The 12696-nt window shown below is 45.5% G+C and overlaps 2 protein-coding genes across 2 annotated transcripts in view; one reads left to right on the top strand and one right to left on the bottom strand.

Annotated features, from left to right (window-relative positions):
- The window catches only part of CSMD2 (CUB and Sushi multiple domains 2), a 616956-nt gene that overhangs the window by 318928 nt on the left and 285332 nt on the right, over positions 1-12696 (bottom strand). The window lies entirely within an intron of this gene.
- HMGB4 (high mobility group box 4) overlaps positions 10942-12696 on the top strand; it is a 4718-nt gene continuing 2963 nt past the window's right edge. The window contains exon 1 of the mRNA XM_017527998.2: positions 10942-11360. The gene's annotated coding sequence lies outside the window, so the exon portion shown is untranslated. The remainder of the gene's footprint in view (positions 11361-12696) is intronic.

A 12696-nucleotide genomic window follows, 5' to 3' on the forward strand; every position in this document is an offset into this window, starting at 1 on the left:
TTTTTTTTGAGATGGAGTCGTGTTCTGTAGTCCAGGCTGGAGTGCAGTGGTGCGATCTTGACTCACTGCAAACTCTGCCTCCCGGGTCCTGGTTCAAGCAACTCTCCTACCTCAGCCTCCCAAGTAGCTGGGATTATAGGCACGAGCCACCATGCCCAGCTAATTTTTGTATTTTTTAGTAGAGACGGGGTTTCACCATGTTGGCCAGTCTGGTCTTGAACTCCTGACCTCATGATCTGCCCGCCTCAGCCTCCCAAAGTGCTGGGATTACAGGTGTGAGCCACTGCGCCCGGTCGCCTCTTCCTCTTTATTCTTTATGCTCCAGCCACAGAGGTATCCTTGCTGTTCGAAACTGGCCAGGCCTGCTCCTGCCTCAGGGTCTTGCAGTTGACATCCCCTCTGCCTGCGACACTGGCACTTCTCCCAGAACTCCACCTGGCCCAGCCCCTCGCTTCCTCCAAAGCTTTGAACCAATGTCATCTTCTCAGAGAAGCCTTCCTGGTCTGACTCCTGCCTGCCTTTCACCCTGAGTGTGCTCACACACATAGGTACACACACACACACACACACACACACACACACACACACACACACAGTTCTCCAGTCAAACAGAAGAGTTCATGTGTGCAGGAATACACATTGTTCTTTTGTGCTTCTCTGCCTTTGCCCTTGATGCTCTTTATGCCCTTTCTCACTGCACCACTTGGCTGCATAGAGAGGTAAAGAAACTTGCTCATGGTCACACAGCTATTAAGTGGCAGAGGTGCGGTTTAAGTCCAGCCATCCCATCCAGAGCCTGTGTCCTCAGCCACTGCATTACACTGCATGTACATGCAAGCATCCAGGAAGGCAGTGGACCAGTTTAGGCTGAATTCCATTCTGTTCCTGTTTTCCTTCTCCTGACTCCCCCCAGGATCCTCTTTAATTTTGCTCCCTCTTAGAATCATAATTAAAGGAGAGAAACACAAAGAGAGATTCTCCCCTTCAAACCTTTCTGTCCACATTAACTTCACTACGGGGGGCTTGGGGAATTCCAAGTTCGCCCAGAAAATTGCTATTGCAGTACAACATAAAATGTATTTAAGCAATTACACTCAATTTTTTTTCTTTTTGGTAAATTGACTTCTGTTAAATGGGGCTTCATTAATGGAATCTAGCTTGGGGAGAATTAAAAAAAAATCACTCCTTTTAATGCATGCAGTTGATTATAGAAAAGTGGCTTTGAGTTCCTCTACAGAAAGCTCTGAGCCCTTCTCTTCATGAAGGAGAGCTCAGAGCAGATTTTGTGGGAAGCATTTCTTCTTAAGAAGCTTCTCATGCAGTCAGGATGTTGGGGAGCTGAGTGACATCCCCAACAAGATTACAACAGTGACTGGGCAAGGAATTGCTGCCTAACTGTAAGCCAAGGGGGAGGAGTGTTAGGAGATCCTGGTTTAAATCCTAGCATCCCTGAAAACTGACATCTTCAGGAGAACATTCATTTATGCAATCACCAAGCATATACTGAGTACAAAGCATGGTGCTTGCAAGTGGGGGCCACTCCCACTGTGGTTCCCTAAATACAGGGAGTCCCTGCAAAGCCTGTAATGTATAAGATTCAGCTGCAATGTCTTCTTCTCTGTTTAGCTTCCATTCCTTCTCCATCAATAGCATCTGGTTTCTGTGCTCCCAGAGCATCTCCTGTGGGCTCCTGTGGGTATTACCTGTTAAATAAGCTATGTGCATGGCCCTGGTCTGATTCAGAGTTGAAGCACTTCTGCATCCCCGTACTAAACATAGACCATTCCTCCCCATTCCCAAGGCTGGCCTAAGAGAATGTGAAATATAGGAGGCACTCACCACCTTATCCCTACTCCCAACCTTTCTTCCCTTCCCACCTGCCACCTGCTTTCCTCCCTGATGAATGGAGAGGACATCAGGATACAATCAGGAAAACCCTTTCGAAAATGTCTTGGTCAGTGGTGGGCAAATGGTCCCAAGGCCCTTGTTCGGGGCTGGTTCCTGCTCTGCCAAACGTAAGCTACCTCTCATTTCTGAAGCAAACCTTTATTGACTCAGCCTTGACATCCATTCTCAACAAAATGCTTTCCCAAATCAGTTTTCCTCAGCTAAATTCCTAGGACTTGCACGTCAAGATAAATTCTTTCCCCAAGACAATCCCATGATGTTATATATTTTCCAGGAACTGAGTGAACGCCTGGGACAAATGCAAGTTTCCTTCAGATATGAGCCGCTGGGCCTTATCTTTGAAATGAGGCCCCTTGGCCTCCCAAGGCGTTCTTTCCCAGCAGTGCCTGCCCACCCTGGTTCGGTGGACAGCTCCGAAAGATCTTACCCAGCCTTTAAAGATTCAATTCCCAGCTACCTAGTATGTGTTTGGGGTTGGTTACTATGCTCTGAACAAACCAAGTTTCCCCCCAGTCATTCCTGCCCCTTAGTGCAACTGCTCCCCTTAATCCATGCCATCCTCTTGGTCACCCAACCCAGGTAGCATCCTCAACTCCCCCCGCTCCTTCACCCCTATCGCTGATTGTGGCCAAGTCTTCTCCATTTCATGCAATCATCGTTTCTCAGCTGGACTACAGAGATGGCCCTCTTATCTGCCCTTTGCCTCTGATCCATCTTCCATACTTTGTGGGGAGATTTGATTAAATCCCTGCATTGCTGGAAGCCCAGCAGCAATGGTTGAACACACTGGCTCCAAAATAAAAGTCCAAGCTTTTTTAATGTCTTTCCTCTTCAGTGATACCCACTTTGAGATCCAGCTGCACAGAGTGACTTGTACATCCTGGAATGTGACTAGTACTTTCATGTCTCCATGACTTTCCACATGCTATTCTCTCTACCAGAAATGCCCTTTTCATGTTGCCCCACCTGACTACCTGAGAAAACATCACTGATCCTATAAACCTGACAAAATATTTCCTTTCCTCCATCTCTCTCTCTCTCGGCCCTCATGGACAGGCCCCTGCCACGGTCCTGTGCAAACCAAACTGTACTCATTTTTTGAGTTGACCATCTCTCCAACTAGCAGGCAAGCTCTGTGAGAGCTGGAATAAAATATTCTTTCTGTCTCAGTATTTCCAGCACACAGCACAGTGCATGGCACACAGAACAAATACATTTCATAGAACAGGGGTTGGCAAACTATAGTTTGCTGCCTGTCTTTGTAAATAAAGTGTTAACAGATCACAAACATGCCCATTCATTCATTTACACATTATCTGTGGCTGCTTCCACATTGCAATGACAGAGTTGATCGGTTGTACAAGATGACGGCTTGCAAATCCAAAAATATTTATTTTCTGGCTTCTTACAGAAAAAAGTTTGCTAATTCCTACCATAGAAGCCTCACAGATGATGTAGTTGCTTAGTAAATAAAAATTTAATTCCTAAGTAGGGAATCATAAAAAAGGCCACAGATGTAGCTTCAACATTTCATTATAATGTAAAACACTTAAACATACATTTATTTGCCAGTTAGTTTAATGCAGGACCAAGGACTCTCATTTGATCATGGGTTTGTTCTCCGCAATGTCCATCTTATAAAACTACAACCATAATGTATCATTCACCATTTCCAATGTTGCTGCACATTATCCAGCCAACAAATATTTCTTGAGCACCTACTATGTGCCAGGCATTGTGCAAGGTGCTAAGAATTCTTTGTCCCATCCCCCTCCCCTCATGTAATTTACCCAATGGGGTACAGTTGTCTCATTCACTCACACCTAATATTTAGTAAGCAATTCTTTTAAGAGACTCTCCTCATGGAATCATTCCAAAGCATTCAATTTAGTTTCCATAGATTCAACTATATTTCCTTTCACACTCATATTTCATCAGTTTATGTGATGTTTAATTTAAATCACATAATTACAATAACAAGTATGACTGGCACTGAGAGACTTGGCAACAAACCCAACTGAATCTCAGAAAGTGCAAGACTCAGCTGGTGGGAGCAGAAGTGCACAGACACTGGGGGTGGGGGTGGGAGACGGACTGTTGGCAGCAGGTGCTCAGGGTGCCATGAGCACCAGTCAGGAAGATCTACTGAGGCCATGGGAATGCTGGGTAGTCCAGCTGGCTTCTTTGGTGGGGATGGGTTAGGTTAAGAACACTTTTATTAGACATGCTTTGTGAATGAACAAATACATGAACAAACAGCAGCAGCTTGCTTTCAGTGGTGGGATATCGAATTATATCTCCTTTGCTATCAGGAGAGTGGGAACCAGCTAATCTTAAAATCTGAGATTTGAGAAGGACTTCAGAGGTCTTCTAGGTCTAATGCCAAGCTATGTATAAATCTCAACCACAGCATTCTTGAAAGATGGTCAGTTATGATCTGTTTTGAATGTTTCCAACAATTAAGAATTCACCTCCTTGCCAAATTCTGTCTCCCAATCTTGATCCACCCTCACTCTTTTCCTTGCTACTTCCTATTCAATCTGCAGGTGCATCAGCCGTGGCTCAGGCAACCTGTTCTTTGTTGTTGAATCTGGTTTACTTCTCCTTTGTTCCCTCTGGGTACCCTGCACTTTCTCTACATAGTGCTTGTCTCACCATGCATTGCTGAACTGTGAGCTCCCTGAAGAGAGGAGCTGTTTCTTTTTTTTTTTTCACAGTCCTTTCCTTGGTACCTTGCAGAGTGCCTGACACAAAGAAAAGGCTCAGTAAATATTATTCAGTGGAAGAAGGGATGATTGGCAAAATGAATGAATGAATGAATGAATGAATGAGATCCTGCTGGTGAAAGCAAAGGTTACATGTGGGGAAAAGCAGAGAAAGAGGCAGTGAGCTGTTGAGCCAGGGAATAGGAGGGAGGGCTTCCAGTGCCACGCAGGCTTCATCTGGTTTTCCCATGGCACTGCCCACTCCTGTCAAGAAGACATGCTTCCCCACTCCTGGATCCTCAGCCCTGGGTGTGCCCCACTACTTGCTTCACTTGGCAACTTCTGGAACCTTCCTGGGGATTCTTCTCATGCTGACCTATCCCCAAAGCAGCAACAGTGGGGTCTGCTAATCAATGTGGGCAAATATTTCTTTTTTCCCAGAAGCAACTCAATAAACTCAACAAAATTATCAGAGCTCTTTCCTGCTCAGCTAATTGTTAGCTCCAGGGAACCCACACAAACCACATCAGGTAAATGTTTTTTCTCCAGATGCATGGCTCTCTGGAGGACATGTGTCTGAGGCTGGAGTGCTGAGGGACAGGGAGCCTGGCTGTGTTTGCTGTTGGGATGAGGGCTCCCTCGCCAACATGCTGGGTCTTGTACGTTGGGTGGTGGCATACTGCGAAGGTCTGGGGGTGGCTTGGTGTGTCAATTTCCTTCCATTCCTAGCTCAGCTGCTCAGCTGGCAGAGCTGATGGGTTAGGTATCTCCTGCCTCTATGGAGAAGATGTTCCATCGTTGGATGGAGAAGATGTTCCACCCAACCCTGAAGTGACAGAACAGGGTTGGGTCTGAAGATCAGAACGGGTGCTGATGCCAAGCTCTGGGTGAGGAGGTTTATGGTGGATACCCAGCAGGTTTTCTGAGTTGCCCACTCCATCCTTTACTGTCTCCAGGTCTAAATGAGGTAGTTCCACTCTTTTATGAGGTCTAGAAGACTTTGAAGACCAGTCTCCTTCCCGCAACTCACACTGCTCCTGAAAGGGGGCAGTCATGTACATCATATGACCCATAGGCTACAGCTGATTGGATCCTGGTGATCATGTGTACCAAGCTGGGCAAATCAGCTGATGGAACTTCTATCAGGAAGGTAGGTCCCTGTGGTCCCTGTTTGAGGTTGGGAAGGAGAGAAGGCCTGAGTACTCATTTTAATGAGGAGAAGACCCCCCAGGCCTGGCTTTCCCAGGGGAGATTTAAGAAAGGGTGTCATTGCTTCCACTTCTGTTGCTGTCTCCCCCAACTTGCCCTTATTACTCTTACATGATGTCCTGAACCTTGCACATTTATCCTCCAGGTCCCGATCCAGTCTGACTTGGACAGAGTCTAAGAGCAGTCTCCACTCTGACCAGTTGCTGAGCCCTTAGCTGGCTGTCCCCTGTCCCCAGCCCAAGTCTCTATTACTACACATTAGCTCTGAGATCTGGGATGACAGCCCCGAGAACTGGCAGCCTCCAGGCTCTCCGGTGTTACAGTCCTTTCCCATCAGGCTTGGCTCAGAAACAGGTGCAGGCCTTAAGAGTGTGGTGACCACAGCACATTCACACTCAACTCTACTCAACCCTCTTCTTCTTCCTGGCTTGAGTCTCTGCCTAAGTGAAGATGACATCTATCTGGCTCATCACCTGTCTTGTTCCCACAGAGGAATAGGTTTAAAAGTGTTAAGGGTTAAGGGCCAGGCCTTCGCAACCAGACAGTGCTATATTTGAATCTGGGTCCCACTGTTTCTTAGGTGTGTGAACATGGGCATATGACATAACTACTCTGAGCCTCAGTTTCCTTATCTGTGCAATGGGATTTCTCTGAGCAGCAGTGTTCATGTGTGTAATGTGTCCAAGTCTGTGCCTGGCATACAGTAGATGCCTTACAAATGTGAGCTATTTTTCCCCTGCCTTGCTGGGGTTTGAGAAGAGTGGGTGGGATCTTACCAGTACTTTGAACCCTACCCTTCAGAGCAGACCGCAGAGCAGCCTGGCTTAGTTTTCTCCAGGGAAATGAGGCACCTGCATCTACTCTGGTGACAGAGCAGTGCAGGGGTAAAGAACAGGGCACTCTGCGGCACCCAGACCAGTACATCTGGCTATCACCTTCCCTGTTTCCTTTGGGCAACCCCAGCCTGCCCTCCACTGGCTCCTGCTTCCTCAGCCTTGCCCACTTTCCACCTGTCACTGGCAGACATGACTTGGAGAAAGAACCTGCTCCGTGCCATAGAGGGTGGTACTGCTTGCCTTGTAGAAGCCTCGAGTGCTTGCAATTAGTAGTACTTCTCACCCAGAGGGACTGTTGTAGATGGCTTCTTGAGGAGCCACCCACATCAGTGTGTGCCTGCCACTCAACTGCCACTCTGAGTTTGAGCATCATGGATGTCCCTTCCTCTGTCAGCAGGCAGCTAGTGGACCCTGCCAGAGATCAGCAGCTCTGATGCCCAGAAGAATGAGTGAACTGCCCAACAGCTGGAGAAAGGGTGGGCTAAACATCTCACACACACTAAGGCCAGTGAGCAAGCGGTCCTACAGTCCCATGGAGCTGAATTGTAATCCTGCCTTCATCGTCTGCTGGCCATGTGGCCTTGGAGAGGTGGCTTCACTTCTCTGAGCCGCTCTTTCCCCGGTTTATATCTCCTAGCGTGATTGTAGTGATGCTCACAAAGTTCCTTCTAAGGCCTCGAGACATGACATCTATAATTCTTGGCCTTGCCATGTTTCTGTGCAGCAAGGGAGACTCGTGGGCAAAGGAAATAACATTTACTGAGTAGAAAGCAATTTGGGGCAGAGACTTGGCACATGGTCCCTAGAAGGAGACTGTCTGGTTTCAAGTATCATCAGCTCTAAACTTACTGTCTCACTTTGGGAAAGTAACTGACGTGCTTTAGGCCTCAGTTTCCCCATCTATATAGTAAGGGTAATAACAGCACCCACTTCACTGAGTTGTTAAAAGGTTTAAGTGAGGTGATGCATATAAAAGGTGCCTGGCACATAACATGTGCCCCAAAAGCATCAAAAATGGGGGAGAAGAGATTTCCTTGCTTCTTGTATTGCTTGCTGCCATCAATCTGGGTTAATGCCTTGTACTTTGGCTTTCAGATGGGAGAAATTCAGATCACATCCACCTACAGAAGAAATGATTGGCTGCTATGGATTGTAGCTAAACCATAGGAAGAGCAGAGTTGTAGCCGGCCCTAGGGATGGCCAGTGCTTGCCATCCTTTGCCTATGACCAGAAATGCAGATGCTACAAAGCCCCTCTCTCTGTGTCCCATCTTTGTTGTGCTCTGCCTGCTGGCATCATTCTCTCTATTGCAAATGGCGGCTGCTTGAGGATGGAGCCATGACCACCCTTAGTAGCTCTGTGATTTGCTCTTCCATCTTCATCACTAGAGAGAAGATGACAATCTCTCCCTATGGTTTTAACTGGAAAAAGCCCATCAGAGGTCTCTGATTAGTTTAGCTGCGGGATATGCCCATTCCTGGGGCCAAGGACCTGGTCCCCACTAAAACCCCATGATTAGTCTGGGGACAGTTCTACAAAAGAAGAAACGTGTTCAAAAGAAGTGAGGAGTGCTAGGCAGATAAAACCAAAGATGTGTACTGTGTATGAAGGAGAGACAGTGGGACTGAATGATCAGGGCCACCTCCTATTCTGTGGTACAAAGGAGGAGGCTTTTAAAGACCTGGGAGGCATATCCACAGATCACTGTGTGAGGTATCACCCCAGAGTTGGTCTTGTTCTAGATCTGTCCCACATCCTTTCATAGGTAGCCAGACACCACCCCCAACCATGCTGATCCCATTCTGTGTCTAATCATCTGACCACTGCCTGCCCACCTGTCCACTGGTCCATTGGCTGGGTGCCGACACCTTGCCTAGCTTTGGCAAGCCTCTGCCCTTGGGAGTAGATGCAGGCTCCATGCTGATCTTCAGATGTTGGTGAAGTTCTATGGGTCATCCGGGTCAGTTGACCTCCTGGACTTAGAATATACCATGACCTAGAGATAAGCTGTCTAGATCTATCCAGAATGAGGATCATCCCAGATTAGAAAAGACTCACCTGAATCTTTTTAAATATTGAGATTTAGACAACTTATTCTCCTTCCTTTTTCCCTCCTCCTGAAGTACTTGCCCTCATTCCTTCCCAGTTGCTTACTCACCCTAGCCCCAGCCAAGGGAGTTTCTAGACTACCAGTAGAGGCTAAACGTATAAGCCAAACAGGTTTGAGTTTGAAGACTGGCTCTTCCATTTACTGCTGTGTGACCTTGGATAAATTAATCTTTCTTTTCACGCTTCCAGGCTTCCAGAGATGATGTACCTGAAGTATGATCATCATTTTTATTAAAATATCATGCTCACATCTGATTGATTAACAGTTCCTGGCACGAGGTCAGTGCCAAAGAGCCTTGGACTGATTGCTTATGGTCTGGCCTCCCTCTCTGGCTTCTTATTATGTAGATATCCAGGTGAATTCAGATGATTCCCTAGACTACCACTCTGCTTCCTGAGACACATCCATCCCTCAAACACTGTCCATCACTGGCCATCAAAGAAGCAACCACACTGCTCCAGCAACTGAACAGCTATTTATTGAGATGGGGGTGTGAGTGCATGAGTTAGTGAATTAATTGGTAAGCAAATGAGTGAATTAGTGACTTAATGAGTCAGCAAGTGAGCGAAGAAGACTGTGAAGAATTGAATATACCATGTTCTCCTCCCTCAACAAATCGAATATGTGGTGTTGTAAAACTTTTACCTTAAAATCTGTCTTCTGCATTAACACAAGCAGGGGTTAACAATGGCACAGGGGAAAAAAAAAAAAAAAAAAAAAAAAAAAAAAAAAAAAAAAAAAAAAAAAAAAAAAAAAAAAAAGAATGGCACAGGAAAAGTCACAGACCAGAAGCTGGAGGAAAAAGATACTGTGCTATTTTCCTATTGCTGCCTTAACAAATAACTGCACATTTAGGAGCTTAAAGAATACCAATTGATTGTGTTATAATTCTGGAGGTCAGAAGTCCAAAATGGGTTTCAGCAGGTCAAGATCAAGGCGTGGGAGGGCCTAGCCCCTCTGGTAGCACTAGGGGAGCATCCTTCTGCTTGCCTCCTCCAGCTGCTAGCAGCCACCTGCATTTCTTGGCTTGTGGCCTCTTTTCCTTGTCTTCAATACCAGCAGTGCAGCATCTTCAAATCTCCCTCCACCTCTGATCCTCTGCTTCTCTCATCACATCTCTTCTGACTGTGACACTCCTGCCTCCCTCTTACAAAGGCCATGTGATTATATCAGCCCCACGTGGATAATCCAGGATCATCTCCCTATCTCTAAATCCTTAGAGTAATCTTATCCACAAAGTCCCTTTTGCCAAGTAAGGAAAAAGTTCACAAGTTTCAGGGGTTAGGACGCCAGCATCTTTGAAGAGGCACTATTCTGCCACTTGCAGATGCCTTGTTCAGAGGGTAAATGCAACCAGTGAGTCCCACTCTACAGAGAATGGGGCAGGAGGGGGATGAAGGAACGTTCACAGCATTTGACAAATAAATGCCTATGCCAGGTATTTTTTGCTGTTGTTGCTGTGGCCTGAGCATTGAGTGTTTTAAAAAGCTTAGATGATTCCATCACGCTCCAACATTTCAGAGATACTTTGACAGAGATATGCTAAGAGCATATGCTGCTGTAATTAAGAGTAAAATCTGGCCCTGTGATTGCTGAAGGTGATGGATCAAGAGCAAGGTGCCTTTACCCTGAGTACACACTGTTATCAACTGGGAGGATTTTTTTTTAAAATTATTTTGAAATAAGAAAAAAGTGCAAAGATAGCACAGCAATGTCCTGTATATCCTTCACCCAGATTCCCTAATGTTGGCATCTTACATAACCCTGGTACATGCATAAAAACTAAGAAATCAGCAATGGTACAGTACTATTAACTAAATTTATTCAGATTTTCCCAGATTTCCACTAGTGCCCCAGTTTTTTTTCTGCCTCAGGATCCAGTCCATCATCTCTCATTGCATTTGTCTTGTCTTCTTGGTTTCTTCCAATCTGTATCAGTTTCTTACTCTTGCTTTGGTTTTTTAAGATATTGACATAATTGAAGGGTAATGATCAGGTATTTGGTAGAATGTCCTTTATTTCAGTTTGTCCAATGTTTTTTCATAGACCTGGGCTATGGATTTTTGGGAAGAATATCATGGGGTAAGATGCTCTTATTATGGCATCACAGAAAGAGGTTCTGTGATCTCAACATGACCCATTACTGATTATGCTTACTTTGATCACTTGGTTGAAGTGGTGTCTGCTAGATTTCCCCACTGTAAAGATACTATTTGTCCTTTTCCATGTTCTACTCATTAGGAGTGGGTGGCTAAGTCCAGCCCACACTGCAGGAGAGGGGGAGTGCCAGCTGTTTTTATTCCTATAATTTCAATTTGTTTAACACTCATGGCTTTATTATCACTCCACTACTTTTCACAGATATGGTTGTAATGAGCTAGACTTGCCCAAAGTTACTCAGCTAGTAAATGGCCAACCTAGATTTTGAACTTATATCTGTCTGGCCTCAAAGGCCACATTCTTTCTACTTCAAGTTACTGCCAACAAGTAAAGAAGATCTCATGGTCTCCGAGGTGGAAGCTCCCTCTCAGCTTGTCTGTACAGTGTTTTTTACATCCATCCTTGGAGTGTGACCAATCAGTGGGTCATGAAGTCACTTTGTTGGGTTGCATTTTAAATAACAACATAAAGTAAAGGCTAATATAACAGAGTAGAAAATAAGAGTACATCACACATGTAGAAAATTTTTATCTCTGTATCTTCTCTGTGCTTTGCTACCTTTATCCTTATAATGGAGATAAAAATAGCCCTCCCATAGGCTTGTTATGAGGATTGAATGGAATGATGTACACAAAGTGCTTAGAACTGAGGCTGGCTCATATTAAGCATTATATAAATATTAAGTATGTATGTAAATGAGTCGTGATGTAAAATGTATTTCTTATTGCAGACTGCAATCAAGATGTTTGAAAATACTGAACTCACATCTGTAGACAAGAAGCTGGCAGATTTATGACTCCCAGCCTGCAGCCTATTTTTTTTAAAACAAAGTTTTATTGGAACACAACCACACTCACTGGTTTAGGTATTGTCTATGGTTACTTTCAAGGTACAGTGGCAGAGCTGTGTACTTGCAACAGAAACTCTATGGTCCACCAAGCCTATCATATTTACTATCTGGCCCTCTAGATCAATGCTCTTGCCTGGAGGTCATCTCATAATCTAGGAAATATCAGATACCTCTTCCTGGGCATGTGGTCCGGTCGTGCCACTGTCCTTGCAGGCATGCTTGCTCTGCAGACCACTCTAGGCTGTGTGACTGCCAGGCACTTGGATCTCCAGAAGCTCATTACCTTTCTCTATTAAACTGATGCCTGCATGGTGAAAGCCTAAAAACATGGTACTTTGGTCAGGGTCCCAGCAGGAAACAGATGGCCACTCGAATTAAAATAATTGGTGAGGGCTGAGTATGGGAAAGTGGCAGAGATCTCAGAGGCTCATGGAAGTAGAGCTTTTACCACCCTAGGCAGGAGGAGATAGAGGGGGGTTAATGCCTGTACCTGGAAGGAGAGAGTCATTTAGAGAGGACATCTTACAAAGACCAGTGACCTTCAGTCCAGTGGGGATCCAGGAGAAAAAATGCCTTGACCGAACTTTCCTTCATCCCTGATCTCCTGTGGCGGGTCCCCACTGACCAAAGGGAGATGGAAGCAAGAGGGTATGGGATCCATTGATGTGACTCATACAGGCCAGTTTCCCAGGCCAAAGAAGGTTGAAAAGAGAAGGTTGGAGAAGGCTGGAAAGGGGATCTGGAAGGGCAAACCTTAGATACCCAGCACACAGCATTGATTTAGAAAGCCAGATTTATTTACCTTTTCTAAGCTCCCCCAAACAACGACTTCCCCTGCTTCGTCTTCCAAGTTGGAACTTTGACAACACCAAAAGGTTGACATAGCTTTTCCCTTCTACTGCCTTTTTTTTTTTTTTT

This window comes from Cebus imitator, unplaced genomic scaffold, assembly GCF_001604975.1.
Source record: "Cebus imitator isolate Cc_AM_T3 unplaced genomic scaffold, Cebus_imitator-1.0 Scaffold51, whole genome shotgun sequence".
Taxonomy (NCBI): domain Eukaryota; kingdom Metazoa; phylum Chordata; class Mammalia; order Primates; family Cebidae; genus Cebus; species Cebus imitator.